Genomic DNA, 18,650 nt, shown 5'->3' on the forward strand with positions numbered 1-18,650 from the left:
TAGAGCCGAAAGTAAGCTAAATCCCGACGTAGAGCCGAAAGTAAGCTAAATCCCGACGTAGAGCCGAAAGTAAGCTAAATCCCGACGTAGAGCCGAAAGTAAGCTAAATCCCGACGTAGAGCCGAAAGTAAGCTAAATCCCGACGTAGAGCCGAAAGTAAGCTAAATCCCGACGTAGAGCCCAAAGTAAGCTAAATCCCGACGTAGAGCCGAAAGTAAGCTAAATCCCGACGTAGAGCCGAAAGTAAGCTAAATCCCGACGTAGAGCCGAAAGTAAGCTAAATCCCGACGTAGAGCCGAAAGTAAGCTAAATCCCGACGTAGAGCCCAACAGACGTCCCGACGTAGAGCCCAACAGACGTCCCGACGTAGAGCCCAACAGACGTCCCGACGTAGAGCCCAACAGACGTCCCGACGTAGAGCCCAACAGACGTCCCGACGTAGAGCCCAACAGACGTCCCGACGTAGAGCCCAACAGACGTCCCGACGTAGAGCCCAACAGACGTCCCGACGTAGAGCCCAACACACGTCCCGACGTAGAGCCCAACAGACGTCCCGACGTAGAGCTGAAAGTAAGCTAAATCCCGACGTAGAGCCCAACAGACGTCCCGACGTAGAGCCCAACAGACGTCCCGACGTAGAGCCCAACAGACGTCCCGACGTAGAGCCCAACAGACGTCCCGACGTAGAGCCCAACACACGTCCCGACGTAGAGCCCAACACACGTCCCGACGTAGAGCCCAACACACGTCCCGACGTAGAGCTGAAAGTAAGCTAAATCCCGACGTAGAGCCCGACACAAGTCCCGACGTAGAGCCCGACACACGTCCCGACGTAGAGCCCGACACACGTCCCGACGTAGAGCTGAAAGTAAGCTAAATCCCGACGTAGAGCCCGACACACGTCCCGACGTAGAGCCCGACACACGTCCCGACGTAGAGCCCGACACACGTCCCGACGTAGAGCCCGACACACGTCCCGACGTAGAGCCCGACACACGTCCCGACGTAGAGCCCAACAGACGTGCCGACGTAGAGCCCAACACACGTCCCGACGTAGAGCCCAACACACGTCCCGACGTAGAGCCCAACACACGTCCCGACGTAGAGCCCAACACACGTCCCGACGTAGAGCTGAAAGTAAGCTAAATCCCGACGTAGAGCTGAAAGTAAGCTAAATGCCGACGTAGAGCCCAACCGACGTGCCGACGTAGAGCCCAACCGACGTGCCGACGTAGAGCCCAACAGACGTGCCGACGTAGAGCCCAACAGACGTGCCGACGTAGAGCCCAACAGACGTGCCGACGTAGAGCCCAACAGACGTGCCGACGTAGAGCCCAACAGACGTCCCGACGTAGAGCCCAACACACGTCCCGACGTAGAGCCCAACACACGTCCCGACGTAGAGCCCAACACACGTCCCGACGTAGAGCTGAAAGTAAGCTAAATCCCGACGTAGAGCTGAAAGTAAGCTAAATCCCGACGTAGAGCTGAAAGTAAGCTAAATCCCGACGTAGAGCTGAAAGTAAGCTAAAACCCGACGTAGAGCCCAACAGACGTCCCGACGTAGAGCCCAACAGACGTCCCGACGTAGAGCCCAACAGACGTCCCGACGTAGAGCCCAACACACGTCCCGACGTAGAGCCCAACACACGTCCCGACGTAGAGCCCAACACACGTCCCGACGTAGAGCTGAAAGTAAGCTAAATCCCGACGTAGAGCCCAACAGACGTCCCGACGTAGAGCCCAACACACGTCCCGACGCAGAGCCCAACAGACGTCCCGACGCAGAGCCCAACACACGTCCCGACGCAGAGCCCAACACACGTCCCGACGCAGAGCCCAACACACGTCCCGACGCAGAGCCCAACACACGTCCCGTCGCAGAGCCCAACACACGTCCCGACGCAGAGCCCAACACACGTCCCGACGTAGAGCTGAAAGTAAGCTAAATCCCGACGTAGAGCCCTACACACGTCCCGACGTAGAGCCCAACACACGTCCCGACGTAGAGCCCAACACACGTCCCGACGTAGAGCCCAACACACGTCCCGACGTAGAGCCCAACACACGTCCCGACGTAGAGCCCAACACACGTCCCGACGTAGAGCCCAACACACGTCCCGACGTAGAGCCCAACACACGTCCCGACGTAGAGCCCAACACACGTCCCGACGTAGAGCCCAACACACGTCCCGACGTAGAGCTGAAACTAAGCTAAATCCCGACGTAGAGCCCTACACACGTCCCGACGTAGAGCCCAACACACGTCCCGACGTAGAGCCCAACACACGTCCCGACGTAGAGCCCAACACACGTCCCGACGTAGAGCTGAAAGTAAGCTAAATCCCGACGTAGAGCCCAACAGACGTCCCGACGTAGAGCCCAACAGACGTCCCGACGTAGAGCCCAACAGACGTCCCGACGTAGAGCCCAACACACGTCCCGACGTAGAGCCCAACACACGTCCCGACGTAGAGCCCAACAGACGTCCCGACGTAGAGCCCAACAGACGTCCCGACGTAGAGCCCAACAGACGTCCCGACGTAGAGCCCAACAGACGTCCCGACGTAGAGCTGAAAGTAAGCTAAATCCCGACGTAGAGCCCAACAGACGTCCCGACGTAGAGCCCAACAGACGTCCCGACGTAGAGCCCAACAGACGTCCCGACGTAGAGCCCAACAGACGTCCCGACGTAGAGCCCAACAGACGTCCCGACGTAGAGCCCAACAGACGTCCCGACGTAGAGCCCAACAGACGTCCCGACGTAGAGCCCAACAGACGTCCCGACGTAGAGCCCGACACACGTCCCGACGTAGAGCCCGACACACGTCCCGACGTAGAGCCCAACAGACCTCCCGACGTAGAGCCCGACACACGTCCCGACGTAGAGCTGAAAGTAAGCTAAATCCCGACGTAGAGCCCGACAGACGTCCCGACGTAGAGCCCGACACACGTCCCGACGTAGAGCCCGACACACGTCCCGACGTAGAGCCCGACACACGTCCCGACGTAGAGCCCGACACACGTCCCGACGTAGAGCCCGACACACGTCCCGACGTAGAGCCCCACACACGTCCCGACGTAGAGCCCCACACACGTCCCGACGTAGAGCCCCACACACGTCCCGACGTAGAGCCCCACACACGTCCCGACGTAGAGCCCGACACACGTCCCGACTTAGAGCTGAAAGTAAGCTAAATCCCGACGTAGAGCCCGACACACGTCCCGACGTAGAGCCCGACACACGTCCCGACGTAGAGCCCGACACACGTCCCGACGTAGAGCCCGACACACGTCCCGACGTAGAGCCCGACACACGTCCCGACGTAGAGCCCGACACACGTCCCGACGTAGAGCCCGACACACGTCCCGACGTAGAGCCCGACACACGTCCCGACGTAGAGCCCGACACACGTCCCGACTTAGAGCTGAAAGTAAGATAAATCCCGACGTAGAGCCCGACAGACGTCCCGACGTAGAGCCCGACAGACGTCCCGACGTAGAGCCCGACAGACGTCCCGACGTAGAGCCCGACAGACGTCCCGACGTAGAGCCCGACAGACGTCCCGACGTAGAGCCCGACAGACGTCCCGACGTAGAGCCCGACAGACGTCCCGACTTAGAGCCCGACACACGTCCCGACTTAGAGCCCGACACACGTCCCGACTTAGAGCCCGACACACGTCCCGACTTAGAGCCCGACACACGTCCCGACTTAGAGCCCGACACACGTCCCGACTTAGAGCCCGACACACGTCCCGACTTAGAGCCCGACACACGTCCCGACTTAGAGCCCGACACACGTCCCGACTTAGAGCCCGACACACGTCCCGACTTAGAGCCCGACACACGTCCCGACTTACAGCTGAAAGTAAGCTAAATCCCGACGTAGAGCCCGACAGACGTCCCGACGTAGAGCCCGACAGACGTCCCGACGTAGAGCCCGACAGACGTCCCGACGTAGAGCCCGACAGACGTCCCGACGTAGAGCCCGACACACGTCCCGACGTAGAGCCCGACACACGTCCCGACGTAGAGCCCGACACACGTCCCGACGTAGAGCCCGACACACGTCCCGACGTAGAGCCCGACACACGTCCCGACTTAGAGCTGAAAGTAAGCTAAATCCCGACGTAGAGCCCGACACACGTCCCGACGTAGAGCCCGACACACGTCCCGACGTAGAGCCCGACACACGTCCCGACGTAGAGCTGAAAGGAAGCTACGTCCCGACGTAGAGCTGAAAGGAAGCTACGTCCCGACGTCGGGCCCGACACACGTCCCGACGTCGAGCCCGACACACGTCCCGACGTCGAGCCCGACACACGTCCCGACGTCGAGCCCGACACACGTCCCGACGTCGAGCCCGACACACGTCCCGACGTCGAGCCCGACACACGTCCCGACGTCGAGCCCGACACACGTCCCGACGTCGAGCCCGACACACGTCCCGACGTCGAGCCCGACACACGTCCCGACGTCGAGCTGAAAGTAAGCTAAATCCCGACGTAGAGCCCGACACACGTCCCGACGTCGAGCCCGACACACGTCCCGACGTCGAGCTGAAAGTAAGCTAAATCCCGACGTAGAGCCCGACACACGTCCCGACGTAGAGCCCGACACACGTCCCGACGTAGAGCTGAAAGGAAGCTACGTCCCGACGTAGAGCTGAAAGGAAGCTACGTCCCGACGTAGAGCTGAAAGGAAGCTACGTCCCGACGTAGAGCTGAAAGGAAGCTACGTCCCGACGTAGAGCTGAAAGGAAGCTACGTCCCGACGTAGAGCCCCACACACGTCCCGACGTAGAGCCCCACACACGTCCCGACGTAGAGCCCCACACACGTCCCGACGTAGAGCCCCACACACGTCCCGACGTAGAGCCCCACACACGTCCCGACGTAGAGCCCCACACACGTCCCGACGTAGAGCCCCACACACGTCCCGACGTAGAGCCCCACACACGTCCCGACGTAGAGCCCCACACACGTCCCGACGTAGAGCCCCACACACGTCCCGACGTAGAGCTGAAAGTAAGCTAAATCCCGACGTAGAGCCCAACAGACGTCCCGACGTAGAGCCCAACAGACGTCCCGACGTAGAGCCCAACAGACGTCCCGACGTAGAGCCCAACACACGTCCCGACGTAGAGCCCAACACACGTCCCGACGTAGAGCCCAACACACGTCCCGACGTAGAGCCCAACACACGTCCCGACGTAGAGCCCAACACACGTCCCGACGTAGAGCCCAACAGACGTCCCGACGTAGAGCCCAACAGACGTCCCGACGTAGAGCCCAACACACGTCCCGACGTAGAGCCCAACACACGTCCCGACGTAGAGCCCAACAGACGTCCCGACGTAGAGCCCAACAGACGTCCCGACGTAGAGCCCAACAGACGTCCCGACGTAGAGCCCAACAGACGTCCCGACGTAGAGCCCCACACACGTCCCGACGTAGAGCCCCACAGACGTCCCGACGTAGAGCCCCACAGACGTCCCGACGTAGAGCCCAACAGACCTCCCGACGTAGAGCCCAACAGACCTCCCGACGTAGAGCCCAACAGACCTCCCGACGTAGAGCCCAACACACGTCCCGACGTAGAGCTGAAAGTAAGCTAAATCCCGAGGTAGAGCCCGACAGACGTCCCGACGTAGAGCCCGACAGACGTCCCGACGTAGAGCCCGACAGACGTCCCGACGTAGAGCCCGACAGACGTCCCGACGTAGAGCCCGACAGACGTCCCGACGTAGAGCCCGACAGACGTCCCGACGTAGAGCCCGACACACGTCCCGACGTAGAGCCCGACACACGTCCCGACGTAGAGCCCGACACACGTCCCGACGTAGAGCCCGACACACGTCCCGACTTAGAGCCCGACACACGTCCCGACTTAGAGCCCGACACACGTCCCGACTTAGAGCCCGACACACGTCCCGACTTAGAGCCCGACACACGTCCCGACTTAGAGCCCGACACACGTCCCGACGTAGAGCCCGACACACGTCCCGACGTAGAGCCCGACACACGTCCCGACGTAGAGCCCGACACACGTCCCGACTTAGAGCTGAAAGTAAGCTAAATCCCGACGTAGAGCCCGACAGACGTCCCGACGTAGAGCCCGACACACGTCCCGACGTAGAGCCCGACACACGTCCCGACGTAGAGCCCGACACACGTCCCGACGTAGAGCCCGACACACGTCCCGACGTAGAGCCCGACACACGTCCCGACGTAGAGCCCGACACACGTCCCGACTTAGAGCTGAAAGTAAGCTAAATCCCGACGTAGAGCCCGACACACGTCCCGACGTAGAGCCCGACACACGTCCCGACTTAGAGCTGAAAGTAAGCTAAATCCCGACGTAGAGCCCGACACACGTCCCGACGTAGAGCCCGACACACGTCCCGACGTAGAGCCCGACACACGTCCCGACGTAGAGCCCGACACACGTCCCGACGTAGAGCTGAAAGGAAGCTACGTCCCGACGTAGAGCTGAAAGGAAGCTACGTCCCGACGTCGAGCCCGACACACGTCCCGACGTCGAGCCCGACACACGTCCCGACGTCGAGCCCGACACACGTCCCGACGTCGAGCCCGACACACGTCCCGACGTCGAGCCCGACACACGTCCCGACGTCGAGCCCGACACACGTCCCGACGTCGAGCCCGACACACGTCCCGACGTCGAGCCCGACACACGTCCCGACGTCGAGCCCGACACACGTCCCGACGTCGAGCTGAAAGTAAGCTAAATCCCGACGTCGAGCCCGACACACGTCCCGACGTCGAGCTGAAAGTAAGCTAAATCCCGACGTCGAGCCCGACACACGTCCCGACGTCGAGCTGAAAGTAAGCTAAATCCCGACGTCGAGCCCGACACACGTCCCGACGTCGAGCTGAAAGTAAGCTAAATCCCGACGTCGAGCCCGACACACGTCCCGACGTCGAGCCCGACACACGTCCCGACGTCGAGCCCGACACACGTCCCGACGTCGAGCCCGACACACGTCCCGACGTCGAGCCCGACACACGTCCCGACGTCGAGCCCGACACACGTCCCGACGTCGAGCCCGACACACGTCCCGACGTCGAGCCCGACACACGTCCCGACGTCGAGCCCGACACACGTCCCGACGTCGAGCCCGACACACGTCCCGACGTCGAGCCCGACACACGTCCCGACGTCGAGCCCGACACACGTCCCGACGTAGAGCTGAAAGTAAGCTAAATCCCGACGTAGAGCCCGACACACGTCCCGACGTAGAGCCCGACACACGTCCCGACGTAGAGCCCGACACACGTCCCGACGTAGAGCCCGACACACGTCCCGACTTAGAGCTGAAAGTAAGCTAAATCCCGACGTAGAGCCCGACAGACGTCCCGACGTAGAGCCCGACACACGTCCCGACGTAGAGCCCGACACACGTCCCGACGTAGAGCCCGACACACGTCCCGACGTAGAGCCCGACACACGTCCCGACGTAGAGCCCGACACACGTCCCGACTTAGAGCTGAAAGTAAGCTAAATCCCGACGTAGAGCCCGACACACGTCCCGACGTAGAGCCCGACACACGTCCCGACTTAGAGCTGAAAGTAAGCTAAATCCCGACGTAGAGCCCGACACACGTCCCGACGTAGAGCCCGACACACGTCCCGACGTAGAGCCCGACACACGTCCCGACGTAGAGCCCGACACACGTCCCGACGTAGAGCCCGACACACGTCCCGACGTAGAGCCCGACACACGTCCCGACGTAGAGCTGAAAGGAAGCTACGTCCCGACGTCGAGCCCGACACACGTCCCGACGTCGAGCCCGACACACGTCCCGACGTCGAGCCCGACACACGTCCCGACGTCGAGCCCGACACACGTCCCGACGTCGAGCCCGACACACGTCCCGACGTCGAGCCCGACACACGTCCCGACGTCGAGCCCGACACACGTCCCGACGTCGAGCCCGACACACGTCCCGACGTCGAGCCCGACACACGTCCCGACGTCGAGCCCGACACACGTCCCGACGTCGAGCCGAAAGTAAGCTAAATCCCGACGTCGAGCCGAAAGTAAGCTAAATCCCGACGTCGAGCCCGACACACGTCCCGACGTCGAGCCGAAAGTAAGCTAAATCCCGACGTCGAGCCCGACACACGTCCCGACGTCGAGCCCGACACACGTCCCGACGTCGAGCCCGACACACGTCCCGACGTCGAGCCCGACACACGTCCCGACGTCGAGCCCGACACACGTCCCGACGTCGAGCCCGACACACGTCCCGACGTAGAGCTGAAAGTAAGCTAAATCCCGACGTAGAGCCCGACACACGTCCCGACGTCGAGCCCGACACACGTCCCGACGTCGAGCCCGACACACGTCCCGACGTCGAGCCCGACACACGTCCCGACGTCGAGCCCGACACACGTCCCGACGTAGAGCTGAAAGTAAGCTAAATCCCGACGTAGAGCCCGACACACGTCCCGACGTAGAGCCCGACACACGTCCCGACGTAGAGCCCGACACACGTCCCGACGTAGAGCCCGACACACGTCCCGACGTAGAGCCCGACACACGTCCCGACGTAGAGCTGAAAGGAAGCTACGTCCCGACGTAGAGCTGAAAGGAAGCTACGTCCCGACGTAGAGCTAAAAGGAAGCTACGTCCCGACGTAGAGCTGAAAGGAAGCTACGTTCCGACGTAGAGCTAAAAGGAAGCTACGTCCCGACGTAGAGCCCCACACACGTCCCGACGTAGAGCCCCACACACGTCCCGACGTAGAGCCCCACACACGTCCCGACGTAGAGCCCCACACACGTCCCGACGTAGAGCCCCACACACGTCCCGACGTAGAGCCCCACACACGTCCCGACGTAGAGCCCCACACACGTCCCGACGTAGAGCCCCACACACGTCCCGACGTAGAGCCCCACACACGTCCCGACGTAGAGCTGAAAGTAAGCTAAATCCCGACGTCGAGCCCGACACACGTCCCGACGTCGAGCCCGACACACGTCCCGACGTCGAGCCCGACACACGTCCCGACGTCGAGCCCGACACACGTCCCGACGTCGAGCCCGACACACGTCCCGACGTCGAGCCCGACACACGTCCCGACGTCGAGCCCGACACACGTCCCGACGTCGAGCCCGACACACGTCCCGACGTAGAGCTGAAAGTAAGCTAAATCCCGACGTAGAGCCCGACACACGTCCCGACGTAGAGCCCGACACACGTCCCGACGTAGAGCCCGACACACGTCCCGACGTAGAGCTGAAAGGAAGCTACGTCCCGACGTAGAGCTGAAAGGAAGCTACGTCCCGACGTAGAGCCCCACACACGTCCCGACGTAGAGCCCCACACACGTCCCGACGTAGAGCCCCACACACGTCCCGACGTAGAGCCCCACACACGTCCCGACGTAGAGCCCCACACACGTCCCGACGTAGAGCCCCACACACGTCCCGACGTAGAGCCCCACACACGTCCCGACGTAGAGCCCCACACACGTCCCGACGTAGAGCCCCACACACGTCCCGACGTAGAGCCCCACACACGTCCCGACGTAGAGCCCCACACACGTCCCGACGTAGAGCTGAAAGTAAGCTAAATCCCGACGTCGAGCCCGACACACGTCCCGACGTCGAGCCCGACACACGTCCCGACGTCGAGCCCGACACACGTCCCGACGTCGAGCCCGACACACGTCCCGACGTCGAGCCCGACACACGTCCCGACGTCGAGCCCGACACACGTCCCGACGTCGAGCCCGACACACGTCCCGACGTAGAGCTGAAAGTAAGCTAAATCCCGACGTAGAGCCCGACACACGTCCCGACGTAGAGCTGAAAGTAAGCTAAATCCCGACGTAGAGCCCGACACACGTCCCGACGTAGAGCCCGACACACGTCCCGACGTAGAGCCCCACACACGTCCCGACGTCGAGCCCGACACACGTCCCGACGTAGAGCCCCACACACGTCCCGACGTCGAGCCCGACACACGTCCCGACGTCGAGCCCGACACACGTCCCGACGTCGAGCCCGACACACGTCCCGACGTCGAGCCCGACACACGTCCCGACGTCGAGCTGAAAGTAAGCTAAATCCCGACGTCGAGCCCGACACACGTCCCGACGTAGAGCTGAAAGTAAGCTAAATCCCGACGTCGAGCCCGACACACGTCCCGACGTAGAGCCCGACACACGTCCCGACGTAGAGCCCGACACACGTCCCGACGTAGAGCCCGACACACGTCCCGACGTAGAGCCCGACACACGTCCCGACGTAGAGCCCGACACACGTCCCGACGTAGAGCTGAAAGTAAGCTAAATCCCGACGTAGAGCCCGACACACGTCCCGACGTAGAGCTGAAAGTAAGCTAAATCCCGACGTAGAGCCCGACACACGTCCCGACGTAGAGCTGAAAGTAAGCTAAATCCCGACGTAGAGCCCGACACACGTCCCGACGTAGAGCCCGACACACGTCCCGACGTAGAGCCCGACACACGTCCCGACGTAGAGCCCGACACACGTCCCGACGTAGAGCCCGACACACGTCCCGACGTAGAGCCCGACACACGTCCCGACGTAGAGCCCGACACACGTCCCGACGTAGAGCTGAAAGGATGCTACGTCCCGACGTAGAGCTGAAAGGATGCTACGTCCCGACGTAGAGCTGAAAGGAAGCTACGTCCCGACGTAGAGCCCGACACACGTCCCGACGTAGAGCCCGACACACGTCCCGACGTAGAGCCCCACACACGTCCCGACGTAGAGCCCCACACACGTCCCGACGTAGAGCCCCACACACGTCCCGACGTAGAGCCCCACACACGTCCCGACGTAGAGCCCCACACACGTCCCGACGTAGAGCCCCACACACGTCCCGACGTAGAGCCCCACACACGTCCCGACGTAGAGCCCCACACACGTCCCGACGTAGAGCCCCACACACGTCCCGACGTAGAGCCCCACACACGTCCCGACGTAGAGCCCCACACACGTCCCGACGTAGAGCCCCACACACGTCCCGACGTAGAGCCCCACACACGTCCCGACGTAGAGCCCCACACACGTCCCGACGTAGAGCCCCACACACGTCCCGACGTAGAGCCCCACACACGTCCCGACGTAGAGCTGAAAGTAAGCTAAATCCCGACGTCGAGCCCGACACACGTCCCGACGTCGAGCCCGACACACGTCCCGACGTAGAGCTGAAAGTAAGCTAAATCCCGACGTCGAGCCCGACACACGTCCCGACGTCGAGCCCGACACACGTCCCGACGTCGAGCCCGACACACGTCCCGACGTCGAGCCCGACACACGTCCCGACGTCGAGCCCGACACACGTCCCGACGTCGAGCCCGACACACGTCCCGACGTCGAGCCCGACACACGTCCCGACGTCGAGCCCGACACACGTCCCGACGTAGAGCCCGACACACGTCCCGACGTAGAGCCCGACACACGTCCCGACGTAGAGCCCGACACACGTCCCGACGTAGAGCCCGACACACGTCCCGACGTAGAGCTGAAAGGAAGCTACGTCCCGACGTCGAGCTGAAAGGAAGCTACGTCCCGACGTAGAGCTGAAAGGAAGCTACGTCCCGACGTCGAGCTGAAAGTAAGCTAAGTCCCGACGTCGAGCCCGACACACGTCCCGACGTCGAGCTGAAAGTAAGCTAAATCCCGACGTCGAGCCCGACACACGTCCCGACGTCGAGCTGAAAGTAAGCTAAATCCCGACGTCGAGCCCGACACACGTCCCGACGTCGAGCTGAAAGTAAGCTAAATCCCGACGTCGAGCCCGACACACGTCCCGACGTCGAGCTGAAAGTAAGCTAAATCCCGACGTCGAGCCCGACACACGTCCCGACGTCGAGCTGAAAGTAAGCTAAATCCCGACGTCGAGCCCGACACACGTCCCGACGTCGAGCTGAAAGTAAGCTAAATCCCGACGTCGAGCCCGACACACGTCCCGACGTCGAGCCCGACACACGTCCCGACGTCGAGCCCGACACACGTCCCGACGTCGAGCCCCACACACGTCCCGACGTAGAGCCCGACACACGTCCCGACGTCGAGCCCGACACACGTCCCGACGTCGAGCCCGACACACGTCCCGACGTCGAGCCCGACACACGTCCCGACGTCGAGCTGAAAGTAAGCTAAATCCCGACGTCGAGCCCGACACACGTCCCGACGTCGAGCTGAAAGTAAGCTAAATCCCGACGTCGAGCCCGACACACGTCCCGACGTCGAGCTGAAAGTAAGCTAAATCCCGACGTCGAGCCCGACACACGTCCCGACGTCGAGCCCGACACACGTCCCGACGTCGAGCCCGACACACGTCCCGACGTCGAGCCCGACACACGTCCCGACGTCGAGCCCGACACACGTCCCGACGTCGAGCCCGACACACGTCCCGACGTCGAGCTGAAAGTAAGCTAAATCCCGACGTCGAGCCCGACACACGTCCCGACGTCGAGCTGAAAGTAAGCTAAATCCCGACGTCGAGCCCGACACACGTCCCGACGTCGAGCTGAAAGTAAGCTAAATCCCGACGTCGAGCCCGACACACGTCCCGACGTCGAGCCCGACACACGTCCCGACGTCGAGCCCGACACACGTCCCGACGTCGAGCCCGACACACGTCCCGACGTCGAGCCCGACACACGTCCCGACGTCGAGCCCGACACACGTCCCGACGTAGAGCTGAAAGTAAGCTAAATCCCGACGTCGAGCCCGACACACGTCCCGACGTCGAGCCCGACACACGTCCCGACTTAGAGCCCGACACACGTCCCGACTTAGAGCCCGACACACGTCCCGACTTAGAGCCCGACACACGTCCCGACTTAGAGCCCGACACACGTCCCGACTTAGAGCCCGACACACGTCCCGACGTACAGCTGAAAGTAAGCTAAATCCCGACGTCGAGCCCGACACACGTCGCGACGTACAGCTGAAAGTAAGCTAAATCCCGACGTCGAGCCCGACACACGTCGCGACGTACAGCTGAAAGTAAGCTAAATCCCGACGTCGAGCCCGACACACGTCCCGACGTACAGCTGAAAGTAAGCTAAATCCCGACGTCGAGCCCGACACACGTCCCGACGTACAGCTGAAAGTAAGCTAAATCCCGACGTCGAGCCCGACACACGTCCCGACGTACAGCTGAAAGTAAGCTAAATCCCGACGTCGAGCCCGACACACGTCCCGACGTACAGCTGAAAGTAAGCTAAATCCCGACGTCGAGCCCGACACACGTCCCGACGTACAGCTGAAAGTAAGCTAAATCCCGACGTCGAGCCCGACACACGTCCCGACGTCGAGCCCGACACACGTCCCGACGTCGAGCCCGACACACGTCCCGACGTCGAGCCCGACACACGTCCCGACGTCGAGCCCGACACACGTCCCGACGTCGAGCCCGACACACGTCCCGACGTCGAGCCCGACACACGTCCCGACGTCGAGCTGAAAGTAAGCTAAATCCCGACGTCGAGCTGAAAGTAAGCTAAATCCCGACGTCGAGCTGAAAGTAAGCTAAATCCCGACGTCGAGCTGAAAGTAAGCTAAATCCCGACGTCGAGCTGAAAGTAAGCTAAATCCCGACGTGGAGCCCGACACACGTCCCGACGTAGAGCTGAAAGGAAGCTACGTCCCGACGTAGAGCTGAAAGGAAGCTACGTCCCGACGTAGAGCTGAAAGGAAGCTAAATCCCGACGTAGAGCTGAAAGGAAGCTACGTCCCGACGTAGAGCTGAAAGGAAGCTACGTCCCGACGTAGAGCTGAAAGGAAGCTACGTCCCGACGTAGAGCCCGACACACGTCCCGACGTAGAGCCCGACACACGTCCCGACGTAGAGCTGAAAGTAAGCTAAATCCCGACGTCGAGCCCGACACACGTCCCGACGTCGAGCCCGACACACGTCCCGACGTCGAGCCCGACACACGTCCCGACGTCGAGCCCGACACACGTCCCGACGTCGAGCCCGACACACGTCCCGACGTCGAGCCCGACACACGTCCCGACGTCGAGCCCGACACACGTCCCGACGTCGAGCCCGACACACGTCCCGACGTCGAGCCCGACACACGTCCCGACGTCGAGCCCGACACACGTCCCGACGTCGAGCCCGACACACGTCCCGACGTCGAGCCCGACACACGTCCCGACGTCGAGCCCGACACACGTCCCGACGTCGAGCTGAAAGTAAGCTAAATCCCGACGTCGAGCCCGACACACGTCCCGACGTAGAGCTGAAAGTAAGCTAAATCCCGACGTCGAGCCCGACACACGTCCCGACGTCGAGCCCGACACACGTCCCGACGTCGAGCCCGACACACGTCCCGACGTCGAGCCCGACACACGTCCCGACGTCGAGCCCGACACACGTCCCGACGTCGAGCCCGACACACGTCCCGACGTCGAGCCCGACACACGTCCCGACGTCGAGCCCGACACACGTCCCGACGTCGAGCTGAATGTAAGCTAAATCCCGACGTCGAGCCCGACACACGTCCCGACGTCGAGCTGAATGTAAGCTAAATCCCGACGTCGAGCCCGACACACGTCCCGACGTAGAGCTGAAAGTAAGCTAAATCCCGACGTCGAGCCCGACACACGTCCCGACGTCGAGCCCGACACACGTCCGACGTCGAGCCCGACACACGTCCGACGTCGAGCCCGACACACGTCCGACGTCGAGCCCGACACACGTCCCGACGTCGAGCCCGACACACGTCCCGACGTCGAGCCCGACACACGTCCCGACGTCGAGCCCGACACACGTCCCGACGTCGAGCCCGACACACGTCCCGACGTCGAGCCCGACACACGTCCCGACGTAGAGCTGAAAGTAAGCTAAATCCCGACGTAGAGCCCGACACACGTCCCGACGTAGAGCTGAAAGTAAGCTAAATCCCGACGTAGAGCCCGACACACGTCCCGACGTAGAGCCCGACACACGTCCCGACGTAGAGCCCGACACACGTCCCGACGTAGAGCCCGACACACGTCCCGACGTAGAGCCCGACACACGTCCCGACGTAGAGCCCGACACACGTCCCGACGTAGAGCTGAAATTAAGCTAAATCCCGACGTAGAGCCCGACACACGTCCCGACGTAGAGCCCGACACACGTCCCGACGTAGAGCCCGACACACGTCCCGACGTAGAGCCCGACACACGTCCCGACGTAGAGCCCGACACACGTCCCGACGTAGAGCCCGACACACGTCCCGACGTAGAGCCCGACACACGTCCCGACGTAGAGCCCGACACACGTCCCGACGTAGAGCCCGACACACGTCCCGACGTAGAGCTGAAAGTAAGCTAAATCCCGACGTAGAGCCCGACACACGTCCCGACGTAGAGCCCGACACACGTCCCGACGTAGAGCCCGACACACGTCCCGACGTAGAGCCCGACACACGTCCCGACGTAGAGCTGAAATTAAGCTAAATCCCGACGTAGAGCCCGACACACGTCCCGACGTAGAGCCCGACACACGTCCCGACGTAGAGCCCGACACACGTCCCGACGTAGAGCCCGACACACGTCCCGACGTAGAGCCCGACACACGTCCCGACGTAGAGCCCGACACACGTCCCGACGTAGAGCCCGACACACGTCCCGACGTAGAGCCCGACACACGTCCCGACGTAGAGCTGAAAGTAAGCTAAATCCCGACGTAGAGCCCGACACACGTCCCGACGTAGAGCCCGACACACGTCCCGACGTAGAGCCCGACACACGTCCCGACGTAGAGCCCGACACACGTCCCGACGTAGAGCCCGACACACGTCCCGACGTAGAGCCCGACACACGTCCCGACGTAGAGCCCGACACACGTCCCGACGTAGAGCCCGACACACGTCCCGACGTAGAGCTGAAAGTAAGCTAAATCCCGACGTAGAGCCCGACGCACGTCCCGACGTAGAGCCCGACGCACGTCCCGACGTAGAGCCCGACGCACGTCCCGACGTAGAGCCCGACGCACGTCCCGACGTAGAGCTGAAAGTAAGCTACATCCCGACGTGGAGCCCGACGCACGTCCCGACGTAGAGCTGAAAGTAAGCTACATCCCGACGTGGAGCCCAACGCACGTCCCGACGTGGAGCCCAACGCACGTCCCGACGTGGAGCCCAACGCACGTCCCGACGTGGAGCCCAACGCACGTCCCGACGTGGAGCCCAACGCACGTCCCGACGTGGAGCCCAACGCACGTCCCGACGTGGAGCTGAAAGTAAGCTACATCCCGACGTGGAGCCCAACGCACGTCCCGACGTGGAGCCCAACGCACGTCCCGACGTGGAGCTGAAAGTAAGCTACGTCCCGACGTGGAGCCCAACGCACGTCCCGACGTGGAGCCCAACGCACGTCCCGACGTGGAGCCCAACGCACGTCCCGACGTGGAGCCCAACGCACGTCCCGACGTGGAGCCCAACGCACGTCCCGACGTGGAGCCCAACGCACGTCCCGACGTGGAGCCCAACGCACGTCCCGACGTAGAGCTGAAAGTAAGCTACATCCCGACGTGGAGCCCAACGCACGTCCCGACGTGGAGCCCAACGCACGTCCCGACGTGGAGCCCAACGCACGTCCCGACGTGGAGCCCAACGCACGTCCGGACGTGGAGCCCAACGCACGTCCCGACGTGGAGCTTAAAGTAAGCTACGTCCTGAAGTAGAGCCCAACGCACGTCCCGACCTAGAGCCCAACGCACGTCCCGACCTAGCGCCCAACGCACGTCCCGACCTAGCGCCCAACGCACGTCCCGACCTAGCGCCCAACGCACGTCCCGACCTAGCGCCCAACGCACGTCCCGACCTAGCGCCCAACGCACGTCCCGACCTAGCGCCCAACGCACGTCCCGACCTAGCGCCCAACAGATATTCCGACGTAGAGCTTAAAGTGAGCAAAAGCCAATCGTAGAGCCCAAGAGACGTCCGGACGTAGAGCTCAACAGATGTCCAGACACAGAGCCCAAGAGATGTCCCGACGCACAGCCCAACATATGTCCCGTTGTAGAGCCCAACATTCGACCCGACATAGAGCCCAACAGACGTTCCAACGTAGAGATGAAAGTGAGCTACTGCAAGACGTAGAGCCCACTAGGTGTCCCGACGTAGAGCGCAAGCGACGTGCCGACGTAGAGCCCAACTCACGTCCCGACGTAGAGCCGAAATTAAACTCAAGCCAGACGTAGAAACCAACGTACGTCCCGACGTAGAGCTCAACAGACGTCCTAACGTAGAGCCCAACTAACGTTCCGACGTAGAGCCGAAATTAACCTCAAGCCAGACGTAGACACCAACGTACGATCCGATGTTGTGCCCAACACACGACCCGAAGTAGATCTCAGAAGACGTCCCGACGTAGAGCCGCAAATGAGCTAAAGCCAGATTTATAGCACAAGAGACGTCCTGACGTAGAGCCGAAAGTGAGCAAAAGCCAAACGTAGAGCCCAAGAGACGTCCGGACATACAGCCCAACAGACGTCCCGACGTAGAGCCCTACAGTCGTCCCGACGTAGATCCGAAAGCGAGCTCAAGACACACTTCCCAAACTAGCGCCTAGACACGTCCCTACGTAGAGACCAACAGACATCCGAACGTAGAGCAGAAAGCGAGCCCAAGCGACGTCCCGACGTGGAGCCCAAGCGACGTCCCGACGTGGAGCCCAAGCGACGTCCCGACGTGGAGCCCAAGCGACGTCCCGACGTGGAGCCCAAGCGACGTCCCGACGTGGAGCCCAAGCGACGTCCCGACGTGGAGCCCAAGCGACGTCCCGACGTGGAGCCCAAGCGACGTCCCGACGTGGAGCCCAAGCGACGTCCCGACGTGGAGCCCAAGCGACGTCCCGACGTGGAGCCCAAGCGACGTCCCGACGTGGAGCCGAAATTAACCTCAAGCCAGACGTAGAAACCAACGTACGTCCCGATGTAGAGCCCAACAGACATCCCAATGTAGAGCAGAAAGCGAGCTCAAGCCAGAGGTAGAGCCCAAGAGACGTCCCGACATAGAGCCTAACAGACGTCCCGACGCAGAGCCCAACACATGACCAGTTGTAGAACCCAACATACGTCCCGACGTAGAGCCGAAAGCGAGCTCAAGCCAGACATATCGAAGTAGAGACCAACAGACGTTCCGACGTAGAGCCGAAAGTGAGCTACAGCCAGACGTAGAGCCTAAAAGACGTCCTGACGTAGAGCCCGAGAGATGTCCCGACATAGAGCCCAACACACGTCCCGACGTATATCCCAAAAGACATTCCGAAGTAGAGCTGAAATTAACCTCAAGCCAGACGTAGAAACCAACATACGTTCCGACGTAGAGACCAACAGACGTCCCGACGTATAGCTCAGAAGATGACCCGACGTATAGCCGCAAGACGGAGGGATGGGGGGGCATAGACAGGTGCAGATGTGGTGCGCATCCTCACGGCTGCTCGATAGTCTCACCTTCAAGTCCTAGGAAGGGAAATGCGGTCACAAACACTCCTCACAAAAAACAAGTTGCCATCCTGCAGGAAGTTCAGAATTCCGGGAAAATCCAGTGCACCTAGAACAAAACAGCACCAAAACTATCAGTTAAAAAAAAGGCTGTGTGTTTTAAAACCCTCCTGTCACCCCTGAACACCCCCTA

Source organism: Leptosomus discolor, chromosome 16 (assembly GCF_034619465.1).
Source record: "Leptosomus discolor isolate bLepDis1 chromosome 16, bLepDis1.hap2, whole genome shotgun sequence".
Lineage (NCBI taxonomy): Eukaryota > Metazoa > Chordata > Aves > Leptosomiformes > Leptosomidae > Leptosomus > Leptosomus discolor.